Below are 15,817 nucleotides of genomic sequence, written 5' to 3' on the forward strand. Positions count from 1 at the left end.
TCCTGGTCCCGAGCTGTATAGGGCTTTGTACACCAAAACCAGAACCTTGAACTTAGCCCAGTCACTTCTGTCACCTTGCCTCTAACTCGCCTTTTCTCTAAACTAAAAAGCCCCAAATGCTGCAACCTTTCCTCGTAGGGGAGTTGCACCATCTCCTTGATCATTTTAGTTGCCCTTTTCTGAACCTTTTCCAGCTCTACAATACCCTTTTTGAGGTGAGGCAACCAGAACTGTACACAGTATTCCAAATGCGGCTGCACCATAGATTTGTGGGAAAGCTTCACCTGCTGAATTTCTGCAGGTAACCCAGATGTATGAAATTGCAAGAGCCTTGCTGGGTTAAAGGATGGCAAACAGGTCCTCATCCTTTCTCATTCAGTATCTTCCCAAACATCCCTCCACCCCTCCACACACTGACTAATTTCTAAAACAGAAATGAGTTCAGTGACTTGTTCCTGCCTGGAAGCCACACCCACACTGTACCCAGAGGTCTGTGGGGTCTGGTTGTGGCTGGTCAGTGCAGTGAGGAAAGAACTCTGTTTATGCTCAGAGGCAATATCATCCCCAGTGTAGCGGACAGGATGATTGCTCTAGGTCAGAGCCAGTACTACCATGGTACAATCAGGTGGCATATTTGGGAAAGGGTAGCAATTTTTCAGTGCCTTTATTATTTTTTATGTTTTATTTGCCCATGGCGGGGGGGGGGGGGGCGTGCTTTTAAAAACTCACCAAGCTGACATTGGATAATTTGCTATACTTGAGCCTCAGTCTTCCCTGCCTGTAAAATGGGGGTGTTAAGGATTTATTTTGCAGGGCCTGTCACCATGAAGGTGACCAACCACGGAAAATGCTAGGCCAGAAACTTTCCATAGCTTCATCGAACTCAGTGCTGGAGCCTGAATTCAATGGAACGTGTGTGAAGTAATAAACAGCAGAGTGCCTCGTGCAGACTGCCTGTCTATTGCCCACCTCAGAAGGAGGAGAGGGAAGACCTTCCAGGGCCAGGCAATTTATATTTCCAAAAAAAGCATGAGCTCTGACGCTTCTGGTCTCAGAAATTAAAGATGGCCACTTTGTATAAGACATTGCTCTTGCAATTGCATTTGTGTTGCTCTTGCAATTGCATTGTTCTGGCAGTTAAAGATGATTATCATGATTACAGTTTTTGGTGTTATTTTAAAGGTGCAGAAGCCACAGAGGGCTGATGCCGGCCCACAGGTTGAGGTGTCAGAGCTTGCCTTACGCGAAGAAGAATCAAGATACAAATGTAGTAGCATGAAAGAAGAACACACACATTTTGATTATTTTTTTATTTATAATACATTTGCAAGCCCCTTTTCAGGAAGGAGTCCGCCTAAAATAAAATAAATATATAGTAGCAATAGTAGTAATAGTACAGTATAGTAGTAGCAATGGGTTTTGTCCAGCATGCTTTAGGCTCCTCCGGGAGGAAGGGCGGGATACAAATTCTATAAATAAAATAATACCCACTGAAATTTAAATGGATCTAACTGTTAGCCTTGTCCATTCATTTCAATAGGTTGTATCCAACTCAGGTCAGAGCAGACCCACCGAAATTTAGCAGACCTGAGGTAGCCTTGCCCATTAATTTCAGTGGGTTGCATGCCCTGTTAGTCCCACTCAGAGTAAACCCATTGAAACCTAATGGACCTGAGTGAGTCATGCCCATTAACTTCAACGGGTCAACTCTGGTAGGACTAACATTAGATACAACCCAAGAACAATGCATGACTCTAAATAAATAAATAAACACACTCCCTGCCTTTAGAAAACTAGCGTTGCAGGGCAGGGAGCAAGAGTTGCTAGATGTTTACTTTGTTTGAAGATGGAGGGATCGCTTTCTCTCTCTCTCTCTCTCTCTCTCTCTCGTTACCTTTCCATTTTTTTTTTTTTTTTTGGAATAGGGGATAAGCACGTGGGCAGCCCGAGCCCTCCCTAACTGGAAAGCAAAAAATGGGGGGGGGTGCGTGAGTGCATGTGTGTGTTGGATTCCTCCCCCCTTTTTAAACTTTGTCAGCTTCATCTGCTGGTTTTTGAGAACTAGCGTCAGAGGTGAGGATGATGAGTCAGACGAGGGAGGAAATTCTAATTAAGTCACTCCTTTTTGCAGGAAAAAAATAATAAAAAGCCGTCCTCTGGGTGGGAGGGGCCCTAGCCGGAAACCAGAGAGCCCCACCCCTGGGTTTCAGGCAGCCGCTCCGGCCCTTCCCCTCCTCCCTTGTTGCAAAATGGGATAATCCCCTCCCTTCCCCTGGGCAGGGGGTGAGTCAGTAGGTGGACAGATGCGAGCAAAGGGTGGAGGCCCACACTGCCAGGCTCTGCTGTCGATTTCTAAGGCTTGGCTCAAGGGGGGGGAGGTGAGAGTGGATTGGGGGGGAGGAAGTCTTACAAATGGCTTGCTCCAGGGCTGCGCCGAGCTGTTAACCTGATATCTCCGAGCAACGTCATTTTTCCAAACCCTCTTTAAAAAAAACCAAACCGCTCTCCTGTTTTTTATTTTTTGCGCTTTCCCTTCACGGATCTAGGGGGAAGAGCTTTGCCGCCGCCGCAGAAGAGACCCTCCCTCATCCCTCCCCCCCCCCGCAAAAAAATCAATTAAACCGGCGCCGGAGTAAGAAAGGGGAATATATATATATTATATATCCATTTGACTTCCTGCCAAACGTGAGTGTAACGAACTAGAGCTCTCCTCCTTGCAACAAGTCTCTCCTTTCCTTCCTTCAGTGTCCCCCTCCTGTCCAATCCTTCCTTCTTCCAACGAGTTTTGGGTTCAGGAAAAGATTAGCCAAAGCAGGCCAGTCTGGAGCAATTCTGCCTCCTCTGGTGAAACTGACTAGACTTGTTAATTTCAATGGTCTGCGCCAGGCACCTTTCTTTTAAGCCATTTGGGGTCGGAGAGGGTGAGTGGGGGGTGACCTTCCTTTTTCCCTCCGTCCTTCCCCCCCCCATCTTCTCTTTCTCTCCTTCATCGGGTGAGCAAAATATTAAGTTGGATCGGTCTCTTTTCTTTCCTTTAAGGGGAAAATGCTTATGGGGGTTATCCAACAATTCAAGTTACTTTTAGAGTAGACTTGAGCTCATCGGTTTCAAATGGGGTGTGTGAATGTTTGTCTCTTCTGAGCCTGACTGGGGTGGCGCTCGTGACCCCGCTTACCTGGGAGTAAGCCCCGTGAAAGTCAAGAGGACTTACTTCCGAGTAGGCATGGCTGGGGTGGCGCGGTCTCCCTCGAATTAGAGTTGGGAAATGTGTGATCGGCTGCGGGCTGGCCTCCAGGAAAGTTCTACTCCAGAGGAGACCCACTGAAACTAACGGAGCCCGGCCGTGCCTGTTGATTTCAGCAGGCCTACTTTGTGGCCAAGGTTGGGTCCAGTCCTGCTTTTGATTGCATGGAGCGCTTAGGCGTTTTTTCCCCAAGGAAATTCATGCTCGAAAGAGTTTGCGCCGCCCAGTTCCGCTGCATCGTTACTCTAAAGTAAGCCCCCCCCCCCCCGGGGGCTTCTTCACTCCCAAGCAAAGCCCGGCGGGAATCGCCTTTATTCGTAAGTAAAGAAGCCCTCCCCCTTGCCTCCCAAGGTGAACTTTTCGCATCGACTCATCCCGTTAGCAGCCCAGCCCTTTGCGTGTTTACTCGGAGGTAAGGGAGATCCCCCGCCCCAGACGCTTAGGATTTTGCAGCCTACTTGGAAGGAAGCCCCGCTGTGTTCAAGGGCGGTTACTTCCAAGTAAAGGTGCGTGGGATCATGGCCGTGAAGCTCTGGGCAAGCTGCTTTTAATAGCTAAACTTACTTTGAGGCCGGGTGTGTTCCTTGAGCTGTGCATTCCCCGCCCCCGACTAATTTTTATAAGGAGATTTGGGGGGGCAGTGTAAATTCACAGCCCCCCCCCTTCCCCACGGATCTGATTCATTGCTGCAGAAACAACACTGGCGTTCATTTTCTTCTTGGAAAATTAGAGTAATGATCATTCCCTTCCCTCCTTTTTGATGCTGTTTCTCAGAAATCCTATTCTATAGAGGGTGGGGGCCCTTTCCAGGTCTTCTCCCCTCTCCTCAAATCTATAAGCCCCCCCTTTTGTTTTCTCTTCCTTTTTTAAAAATCTTTTAAAAATATATATGAAAAAGATTGTGGTTGGATAAAGTTTTTTTTTTTAACTTAGGGGTTTTTTGGGGGGAGAACCCCGACCTCCCCCCTTCTTCCCAGCTTGTGTTGTTTCTCTGGGATGGGGAAGCAGCTTTTTGTTAAAGGCCTTTGGTGTTTTGAGAAATGGAAGAGTTCTTTGCAGCTGACTACAAATGTTTAGCCAAAGAAAGGGGGAGATAGGAGGTATGATGTATGTTTTTCTCCCTCCGCCCCCTGAACGTCCAACACTGTTGCTAGCTGGGGAGGGGTCATCTCTCTGGCTTTTGCTGGTGATTGGGCCATTGTGGTTGGGACAATGTTCTGTTTGTTTAGCCCTGTTCAGCTAAGATTGTGGATGGTGTCCCCACCGCCCATCAGTGCCTGAAAGCCATGTTTGTGCATGATAGCTCTTCTTTATTATTAGTTTTAGTGGGAGATGCTTCTGCTTGCCTTCCCAAAATACGTTGCATCCCTGTGGAATATTTTAAGTCCACCTTCCCCCAAGTGTGCATTCTCCCTGGCTCAATTTCTTCTTTCCTTCCCCCTCTCTGTTAGATCCAGGAAGTGCCCGTCTCCTCTTGAGGCCTACACCAAATCTTTGCCACCCACTATAGATATATTTTTTTGCAAATTGAATGCAGCGCAGCTCCCCGAAATAAGTTAGCAATTCTTATTCTGTCCCCTGTGTGTGTGTTTTGGGCTTGGTTATTTATTTTTGCCTCCCCCCCCCCTTGTTTGTGAAAAGAGAGTTGTTGCAGCTAGGTCTGTCCAAGCTAACTTGATCGCTAAGGCCTTGGAAGGCGGCAGGGGAAGCTGCATCTGTGTGTGTTTAAATGCAGGGCATGTGGGCAAAGTCATGGCAATTCTGTATGCTTTTTCTTAAGCTAAGCTGTTTGAATTTGCAGTGTGGTGGTTCTGTTAGAATCGGCCTGGAAATGGAAATGTTTGGGGCACAGCACCCTCTGCCAACCCAGGGCCCTCCAGATGTTTTGCACGACCACTCCCAGCCAGCACAGTTGGGAGTTGTAGTCCGAAACATCTGGTGGGCACCAGGGCAGGGGAGGCTGCGATGCAGGCTAAAAAGAAGCAATGGCAATCATAGGGACTAGTGTTTTGTGCAGTAGACTATTCCAAAGTAAAAAGGTGCCAGCACAGGCTGATGTCATAATCTCATTTTTAGGGTGTGGAGCTTAAAAACACCCAACTCATCCCTGGCACTTGTTTCGCTCTGTACCACCTAGCTAGGTTTTGTTTCATTTTATGTGGCGCGGTGTAGCGGTTAGGATGTATGCCGAGTTTTATTTTATGCTAGTGGGGTATAGTGGTTAGAGAATTGGATTAGGACCTGGAAGGCTGGGGTTCAAATCCCCTGCAAGTTAAGCTCACTAGGCAGCCCAAGCTACCTCACACAGTCGTTGTGAGGATAAAATGGAGAGGAAGGAGAACTATCCACACCACTTTGAGCTCCTTTGGAGGAAAAGTGGGATATAAATGTGACGATAAACTAAAATGTATTTATCTGTACAATATTTATAAACTGCCTTCTAGGGAAACTAATTTTGGGGACTGTTAATTATTGCTAATTACTGCTAGCCATTGGCAGGGCTAAGCTCCATGCAAAGGCTTCTGCGTAACCTTCTATCGATATATTTTTATACTTGTGTTTATTTTTCTTTGTAAGTTGCCTTGAGGGCCTTTGGCCGAAAGGCGGGGTATAAATAAATTCAATAATAATAATAACCTGTTGCTGATTTCCAAGTTTGAGCCGTGCAGATCCCGGGTCAAGGACTTGTCTTGATAAAGCTGGGTTTTGCCACCCAAAATCCTGGCAGAGCTTGGCATGGAAGCAGATAGGAGGCATCTCAGGCAGTCTGGGGGGGGGCAGGGATTGCAGCTGCCTCCAGAAAACCTCCTAGCAGAGTGAGGAGTTGATAGTCTTCCCTCATAGCTCTTTCTAGGGTACACTGCCCCTGAAAGTAGAGGCTCTCTATATGGCCGCCATGACTTCGCGAAGAGGTGAAGCTCAGTGACAGAGCACCTGCTTTGCATGCAGGAGGTTCCAGGTTCAGCCCTGGGCGTGTCCAGAAGAGACCCTTCTCTGGCTGAAACCCAGGAAAGCCACTGCCAATCACTGAACTAGATGTATGGAGTCAGCTAGTGTGGCACCATATAATGCAACCTCCTAATAACCACCAATTGAACCTCTGTGAACAAAAGGCTACTAAGCTAGTAACTCTTGGCGGTCCATCATTTAATTTTTTTTAAAAAAAATCCATAGCATTGCTCTTTTCCAAATGCCTTGCAAGTAGAAAGCAAGCCTACCAGGGAATTTTGTTTTTGCCCAGTTTTCCACTTGCAGGAGCTTCTTCTTTTAAACACAGGGGAGCCTTTGAAAATTGGGACATTTCCTCACTGCTTGCAGTCAAAAGTCACCCGGTCCATTCTTCATGACTCTGCTACCTCGCATGTGGAAAATCCAGCCTTTGGGTGTGAGCGTGAGTGATTTGCCCAAGGCCCTGAAATGAGTCCATGGCAGAGGAGGGAGTAGAATAGTCAGGCCTACAGCAATAGGCGGGCTTCATATCCTTGCCAGGTCCTTGGCACCAAAATAATAGCAGGAACGGTAGCAAACATTTCCTGAATACTGTCTGTGTCTCTCAGGGATGGGAAGGATTGCATTTATATGCACCTGAAGATGACAGTCTTGCTTAGTCTCGTTTAGTGGGTGTGCCTGTCTGCAGGGTCAGGCAGCCTCTCGGAAAGCCTCATATGCTGTATCTAGGCCTGGCGTCCACTGTGTGCTGTCTCTGGGCATCACGGCACCCTGAAACACACACCCCAGTGCCTGTAAGGGCGTTTTCCAATTTTTTTCTTAAACTGAGTTGTTGCATTTGTTGTTTGGTTGCAGGCCGCCTGCATTTGTGTCTGTGCGTAATTTATTTTGTTTTGAGGATTGTGTAGGTATTTTGCCTGTTTTTTTTGGGGGGGGGAAAGTATTGTCGGTTTTTCCTCTGTGAAATGGATATCCTGTGGTGCATGGAAGAGCTTCTTGGATTTTCAAATGCCCTCTGCCCCCTGGCCCAAAAAGGTTGGGAGCACCTCCTCTAGGCAAAAATAAAAATTAAACATTAAATTAATATGAAGCCATAACAAGATATTAAGGTAGTTTGAAGTAAAAGGCTGATTTTAACAGAAAGCAATTACAGCATAATTTAAAAATTTTTTGCAGTGCAACATCGTCATTATTAATTAAATATATCTCCCGCCCTTCCAGTCCAGGGTGGCAAATAACATGCTAAAATAATCTCAAAACAAAACATCTTAAAAACAAAAAGCAGTGCAGATGCTGACTCACATAAGGTCTCCAGTTAAAAAGCTTTGCAGCACGCATATTATGGTGTGTTGCAAACCTTAAAAAAAAAAATTTAAAAGCCAGCCTGGAAACTTGCAAATGCGCTGTTTGAATCTTACCTCTGTGACAAAATCTGGTAGTTGAGAAGTGATAATACCCTGGGTGGTGGTTGTACAGGAGTACTTGAAGAACCCCACACCAGCATTTCCCAACCCGTGGCCCTTTGAATGGGGTTGGACTACAGTTCCCATCATCCCTTGTGCCAGTTGGTGAGGCTGGCAGGGGCTGATGAGCCAGTCCAGCAACATCTGGAGGGGCGCAACCTTCACTAGCCCTGCCTAGAGCTCATTCCTGTGATGTGATTGGTGGATTTAGTGCTTGTGGATTTTGCTTTGTATCGGGCTTGCCTTTTTGACCTGGGTCTTATGCTGGGTTGGGTCATTTAAAGATTATTTATTTATTATTTGATTTATATCCCCCCTTTCCTCCCAACAGGAGCCCAGGGCGGCAAACAGAAACACTAAAAACACTTTAAAACATCATAAAAAGACCTTAAAATACATTAAAACAAAACAATGTTAAAAACATTTTTTTAAAAAAAGCTTTAAAAACATCTTTTTTTAAAAAAAAAAAGGGTTAAAACATATTATTAAAGAAAACATATTAAAAGCAATTCTAACACAGATGCAGACTGGGATAGGTCTCACCTTAAAAGGCTTGTTGAAAGAGGAAAGTCTTCAAAAGGCACCGAAAAGATAGCAAAGATGGCTAGTGTTTTCTAGTGCAACATTGTATTATTAAATGTTTTTAAACTGATGTTGTGCAACAACAAAAAATAACTTGTTTGGTGAGGCATTTAATTCATATAAATAGTAAATATATGTAAATAAATTCTTAACAAGAAGGTTCTAGGCCAGGACTTCCTAAATTGTGGTCCATGGAGCACCAGTGGCCCCTGAGCTTCATTCAGATGCTCCACAGCATGTCCACATTAAAAAAACCCATATACTGATTTGTAATTGTGTTGCTTTTTATTTCTTGTATATTACTGCGTTACAATTTGAATTCTACAGAGTGCAAATTGTAATGCAATAAAACCCAGCATAAGAAATAAGAGAAGCAATAGAATACTATTTAAATTCGTGCAGCATCTAGCACAGTGCATTGCAATTGCGTCTAGCACAGTGCATTGCAATTGCGTCTAGCACAGTGCATTCCATTTGCTATAACAGACAGAAAAAAAATTAAGTGGTCCGCCAAGACCCCCATCAATTTTCAAGTGGCCTCTGTATGTGTGCGTGTAGTTTTGGGACCACTGCACTAGGATATTGGGCCTGTAACTTCCAATTTTTGTTGTTGCTTCATTCAGGTGACATGACTATCTTAGATTCGTTAATTTCAATGGGTCTGCTCTGAGTAGGACTTAGCTGAATACAACCCATAGACGGTAAATACATAATGATTATCCTGACTTTACAAAATTAATCGCCATAATTCATAACCCTTTACACAAGAAACCCTTATCTTCAGGCTTAATCCTTTAATATGCCATTTTCCTCCTCATTCTAATCCTTACCATGATGATTAATCCTTATCATAGGATTGTAGCCAGTCTTAATCCTGCTCCAGAGTAGACCCATATAAATTAATAAACATGGCTAATTTCGGTGGGCCTGCTGTCAGTAGGTGGATACCACCCAAAATGATTCACCCTTATTGCCATGATTAATCCTTTAATACACCATGAATCTTTATTGGAAGGAACAATCCCTTAATATACAAATATGAATCCATTTGAGGTAGCTCATCCTTATCATAAAGACTGGGAACGTAGACAGGTGCCTTGCACTGGCCCATTCGGCTCAGTATTGTCTACACTGACTGGCAGCAGGATTTCAGATGAGAGACGCTCCCAAGTTGTACCTGGAGATGTCATTGGGGCTTGAACCTGGGACCCTCCGTACGCAACGCAAGGGCTCTTCCCCAGGTGAGGATGAATCCTCGACATGCAATCTTGTCGCTCGAATCGCTAGGCGATCTTTTCGATCGTGCATTTCTTCTGCCCCCCCGGAAACTGGAAAATACCTCTTGCTTGAGTCGATCAGCAAGGCCTCAATGCTTAAACAAATACCTGGCTTTATTTTGGGTGCCTTTTGCCTTGTTGGGCCTTGCAGACAATAAATTCTCTGTGACTGGCAATTGAATGATTCTGCTTATCAGCTAACCAAATTCAGCCTTGGCTAGACAAGTCTCTCTCTGTGTGTGTGTGTGTGCGTCTGGGTGGGGTGGTCTCTGTGGCTGTTATGCTAAAGACGCACCTCTTTACCTTGGCCTTTGACATGTGAGATATGTGCTTTCAGGACCTACCCTATTCCTGTGACTGTAGTTTGTTTTAATGGTTTTTAATATTGAATTTTGAATTGTAATCTATCCTGGGTCCTGCTGGTGAAGGGTGGGTGGTTTTTGTTGTTGTTGTTATTGACAGCCAAGAATGGGCCCTCCCATATTCAGAGGAAGAAAAGCTTTTTTTATTCTGGGTTTTTTAAATTGCTTTATTTTAAAAATATGCTATCACCACCAATGTACGTTTATTTGCAGTGTAAAACAAAGAAACTCCCATTCGGATCTCTGCCCCAATGAGCTTACAATTTTATGTTGGTGACAGCAAGGGAAACCCTAAGATCTTAAAATTTTTGGAAGATCTTAAAGAAAGGCAAAGCAGGATGGTCCCCCCCCCGGTTTGTAGAATCATCTCCCCAAGGAAACATGCCTGGCACGATCACTATCAGGTTTTTTCGGTGCCAGGCAATGACATTTTTATTTACCCAGGCTTTTGGTGGTTAAATTAGCTTCTACCATGGGGTGAGACAGAACTTGCCTTTTGTATTGTGTTGTTGGATGAGCATTTTAGGAATGTTGCATTGTGTGCCTTTTTAAATTTTAATTGATCTGTTGCATTTTATTTTGTTAAGTCCTTGAGACATTTATTTTTGATTTAAAACATCTAAGAAATGTTTCATCATCATTTAAATTTATTACCCGCCTTTCCCCCTGAGGTCCCAGGGCTGGTGACAACAGTTTAAAATACCACCCTTAAAGAACAATTTAAAACAACTTCCAAATAACAGTAGATTAAATCGAAATGTCATCGCACAAATGGAAGTTGGGGTGAAGGCTTAGGGTGTGTGTGTAAGGTTTCTTGCAAAACAAGTGCCTTGTTGAGAAGCGTTTTTTCAAGAAGTCGCTGGGAGAGATGTATGACTTTCTGACTACTAGATGCAAGGAATAAATCACTGGATGGTTATCTTGCGTGTACCCTGCTGGCCTCCCAAGAGGTGGGTGGCTGGCTGTTGTCCAAGCCTCAAAGCAGGGTTACTTGGCCCTTTGATCCAAGGGACACAAGGCCAGGACTTAATGCTCCTAATGATTTCTGCCCCCATCACCGCATCTTTGCTTCTGATCTTGATTGAGGGAGGAAGGAAAATAGCCTGAGGGTAAGTTTCAAAGCTGTTCTGCATGGATTTTTCCGCTTTCCAACTTTCCAGAACCTTTGCAGGTTCAGGCCATTAACAAGACCATTCCCCCCACCCCCACCCCCACACACACTCCAAATAATGAAATCTGCTCAGGTTAGAGCTTTGGAGACCCTCCAATAGAGTGTCATTAGTGCCCTGTGGGTCAGACCGAAGGGTGAGGGAGTCCAATATTCTGTTTCCCCACAGTTGCCAACTAGACGCCCCTTGGAAGCCCACAAGCCGGACATGAGGGCGGCGATGCCGTTAATTACTTTTTCAGACATAAAATGATCTCATGTGGGGCCCCAAATGGGAATGAGGATGCTGTCTCAGGAGGTTGTTTGCAGTAGGCGAGAGGAAGGGTTCAGAGCAGACTGTGAAGGCCAGTGGATTTGGCCTGCGGCCGGCCACATGAAACACGCTTTTCTTCCCCTGCGCACGATGCGCCTCTTGGAAAACGAGCTCACTTTTTGCCAGCACCAAGCAGCAAGTGCAAGTGTGCCTTGCAGAAATTTGCTGGGTCTCTTCCTGTTGCATGCAGGTAATTAACTCTAAACATCCTTTGAGGGCAAAGCTTTTCATCTTCCCGGTGCCTTTGCCAGTTGGCAGCACCTGGGCCAAATCTATCCGTTCTTGAGTCATCTCCTCCTGCTCTCTGTTTGAAGCAGCGGCAGCAGCGCTGCAGCTCAGTGGAAGAGCATATGCATTGCATGCAGAAGGTCCCTGGTTGAAAAAAATGGGCATCTCCAGAGCAGGGAAAGTCTCCCATCTGAAGCCCTGGAGAGCTGCTGCCAGTCAGTGCAGACAATACTGAGCTAGATGGGTCAGGAGCCTGACTTGGGAAAAGGTAGCTTCCTCTTTACTGCTGCTGCCAGTCAGTGTAGGCAGTACTGAGTTAAATGGACCAATGGACTGACTCGGCATAAAGCAGCTTCCCATACACCCAATTCTGTGTTTCTGGGGCTAGAGGCAGCGACGTTATACCAGGTTGGATTTCTTTGTCCGCCTAGCCTGGTCTTACCTACTCTGTCTGGCGGCAGCTGTCCAAGGCATCAGTCTGAGAGGGCTCTTTTCCCATCACCGGTTGCCGTCCCTTGAAGTGGAGACACCTGAGGCCTTCTACATGCAAAGCAAGTGCTCTGTCCCTGAGCAATTGTGAGTGTCCCGGTGCACAGGCTGTCATCCCACTGGAGTCTCTTGGCTACTTTGCACAGTCATGCAGAGAAATCCAGGCCTGCCATTGGATTGGCCTCCCCTTCTGCTGAGACACCCACGCCGGTCACATTCACACATTACATTTTCGGGTTGGCATCTGAAATCCCACCTTTGGGTTTGAATGCATATCATTAAAAAATGGGCAGGGAGGCTTGCGGCTTGCTAATAGTTAACTTCATTCTTTGCTCCCTTTTTGGGGAGCGGGAGTATGAACCCAGTTGGACCAGAGGTGGTAGGATGTAAGAAGCATGTGAGAGTTCTCAACGGGAAGCGGTTGCCTCTGTCACCAACCTGGCCACTCTCCAAAAGTTGTTGGCTTCCAGCTCTCCTCCTCCTCCTTGACCATTGGCCATGCTGGCGTCGAACAGCATCTGGAAGACCACAGGTTTTCCACCCTCTCCTCTGGGGGCTGATGGGAGGTGTAGTCCGGAGTGGCCGTGCTTCCCAGGGGCTGGTGTAGTCGAAACAGGGCCGGCCCCAGGCATGCTGGGGCCTTTGGGCACTAGCCTGCCCTGGGCCCTGGTGCACACACGCCCCACCTACCTACCAGGTAGGCGGAAGAGCAGGAGGTTGGGCGGAAGGGCGAGCAAGGGAGGGAGGGAACAGGTGGGCGGGCAGCTCCCTCTCTGCGATCCGCGCTACTGCCCTACCATAATGAGGAGCCCTTCAGGGGCCCCTGTGGACTGCTGGGCCCTCAGCCAGGGCCCCACCTGGCTGCCCTTTGGAGCCGGCCCTGAGTCCAAAGCACCCATCACCTCCCCCTCTTGACTCGCCCTTTCTCTCAATCTACCTCTGCCTTTTGACCATCCCAAATTCTCTCTCGCTCTCGCACACACGTCTGCCCTCTCCAAAAGCACAGAGCTCCTCCCAGTCCAATTCAAAGGTCTCTTTAAGTCCTTCGCAGTCGCCTTCCATGCAGTTAATAATTGCCTCTGCCTCAGCCCTTTGTAGCGGAGGCTGCCCTCTTTTGCTTCTCGACCCCACAACTCCCCTCGCCCTCCACCAGCCAAGCCTCCATCTCCAACTCCTTCTCTGACGCTGGGTACCCGGATACGAGCCCAGCCGCTGGATCAGGCCACCGGGAGGGGCATCTAGTCCAGCGTCCTGTTCTCACAGTGGCCAAATGCCCCTAAGAACCTCGGAATTGAGATTGACTGCCTCTGGACCTGGGGGTTCCATGAAAACCTCAGAAGAGCCCTTCACCAGCTGGGTCAGGCAAATGGGGGGGCCTATCTAGTCCGGGGTCCTGTTCCCACAGCGGCCAACCAGATTCCTCAAAGGGAAGCCCCAAGGCAGGACCTGAGTGCAACAGCAGTGCTTTCCTCGCTGGGGATCCCCTGCAATGGGCATTCAGGCGCACAGTGCCTCCGACGGTGGAAGTAGAACATAGCCACTGTGGCTAGTCGCCGTTGACCTAATCCAGCATCCTGTGCTCACGGTGGCCAACCAGTTGCTTGCAAGGAGGACCAGAGTGCAACTGCAGCTCTCTCCCCACTTATGATTTCCAACAACCCGTGCCTGGAGGCATACAGTCTCTGACAGTGGAGAGACAACCTAGCCCTTGGGGCTGCCACCGATCTCGTCCAGCGTCCTGTTCGCATGGTGGCCAGCCAGATGCCTCTGGGGAGCCCGCGAGCAGGACCAGAGCGCAACAACCAGGCGGTCCCCACTTACAGTTTCCAGCAACAGGCCATTCAGAAGCCTGCTGCCTCTTGACAGCGGAGGTGGAACATAAGCACTGTGGCTAGTATTTCTTCCTTTCTTTCAAATATTTCTGTCCCGTCCTTCTACCCTACAATCGGGCACTCGGGGCGGCTCACCATAAAATCACAAGCATACATAATAAAAGTATACAGGATAAAAACCCAAAATGTTACAGTACATTAAAATACATACAATACCGTGTGTGTATGTGTATATATATATATATATATATATATATATATGTAAGACAGTTTTGAAAGCAACAAACAGAACTTCACTCAAGCTTGCTCTGGATCCCTATAAGGATTCCGTTAATCACCTAAAAATATATATGAACGTAATTGTGATTAACCAAACAGAGGTTTTTATTATATTAACAAAATGTTTCAGCTTCCGCCTTCATCAGCTGCTAACATACCACCTGATGTTATGTTAGCAGCTGATGAAGGCGGAAACTGAAACGTTTTGTTAATAAAATAAAAACCTGTTTGGTTAATCACAATTATGTTCATGTGTATATATATATGTATATATACACACAGACAGACAGACATGTACTGTGTATATATATATATATATATATATGTATATATATATATATGCATACACATATGGAGAATGATATGAAAAAGATAAAATTAAAAATACAAAGTGTAAAAACAGCAGCAACTGATAGCCTTCTCTGTGAATTTCCCTAACCCTCTTTGAAAGCCCTGGGTTCCTTCTGGAAGGAAGGGCGGGATATAAAATTAATAAGTACATAAAACAAAACAAAAGCCTTCCAAGTTAGGTTAACTATGCGCCGTGTGGCATTCAGCTTCTTTGGATGTTCCTGGCATGATATAAGATGGAGAATTTTTTCTCTCTCCTCGCTATGTACTTTCTCCACCCCGTGTATTATCTTAGGGACGTGGGAAGCCGTCTTACACCGAGCAGATCCACAGGGTTTCAAGCAGGGGAGGGGGGGTCTCTTCCAGCCTTGCCTGGAGATGCTGTTGGGGATTGACCCTGGGGCCTTCTGCCTGCAAAGGAGGGGTTCTATCTGTTGAGCGATGGCCTGCACTAGCCTCTGCCAATGTATTTCTCTGTGTGGGGTTTTTTTTAGGTATTCGTAGCTGGCCTTTCACCCAAGGGTCCCCAGGGCATTAGATACCAGACATTCTATTTAAAAAAAAAAACTCAATTAACAGAGTTTTAAAAAACAAAATAAATCATAAATGCCACCATGACTATAGCAGAGCAAGGCAGGCAGCAGAAATCTATTTATTTATTAAGAAATGAATATTTCTTGTGGTAAGCCATTGTGGGTTGCCAGACAAGATGGTCCTTCATCTCTGATTCAGCAGGGCTCTGCTTAAAGCTGTTATTAGCAGTGAGAGTCTGACCGGTGGAACTTCCATGTCTAGGGGCAGCATGCCTTAGAAGGCCAGTTGCTGGGAAAATACAACAGGGGAGGAAAAGGATCTTGTCTTCATGTCCTCCTTGTAGGCTTTCCTCTTTTCTCATGTTTACATTTGGTTGGCCACTGTGAAGACCAGATGGACTTCTGTAGGCCGGTTATAAAAGAGCTCCTTTTGTATTCTTGGATATTGAAAGCGGGGCTTGCTGTTTTGAAAGTGGGGTTTGCCGTTTAGCAAAAATGCCCAGGATTGGTTGAGGCTTCCTTGTTTTTGGAAGGGTGGGAGATGGTGTATGCGTAATCCTCATCCTTCATAAGCTGTAGGATGGCCCTTGTTGATAATCGACTCTGAACTGGAGATGGAAAGATAAACAGACATAAGTGCTCCTGCAAGGAGTGTTCATGCTTCCAATCCTGTGGTTCTTCCCCCCTCAAATCTATTTAAACTTTTTCAAGCTGGTAGACCGGTATTTGTCCTAGCAATTAAAACAT

General features: G+C 46.3%; 1 protein-coding gene across 7 annotated transcripts in view; it reads left to right on the top strand.

Annotated features, from left to right (window-relative positions):
• The first annotated feature begins 2,171 nt into the window (after nt 1-2,171).
• Nucleotides 2,172-15,817, top strand: part of CERS2 (ceramide synthase 2) — a 44,445-nt gene continuing 30,799 nt past the window's right edge. The window contains exons 1-2 of one of the 7 annotated variants that reach the window (XM_061606141.1): nt 2,172-2,378; nt 2,547-2,685. The gene's annotated coding sequence lies outside the window, so the exon portion shown is untranslated. The other 6 variants (XM_061606142.1, XM_061606143.1, XM_061606140.1 and 3 more) reach the window with 6 other exon arrangements.

The sequence above is a fragment of the Rhineura floridana genome, chromosome 22 (assembly GCF_030035675.1).
Source record: "Rhineura floridana isolate rRhiFlo1 chromosome 22, rRhiFlo1.hap2, whole genome shotgun sequence".
NCBI lineage: Eukaryota > Metazoa > Chordata > Lepidosauria > Squamata > Rhineuridae > Rhineura > Rhineura floridana.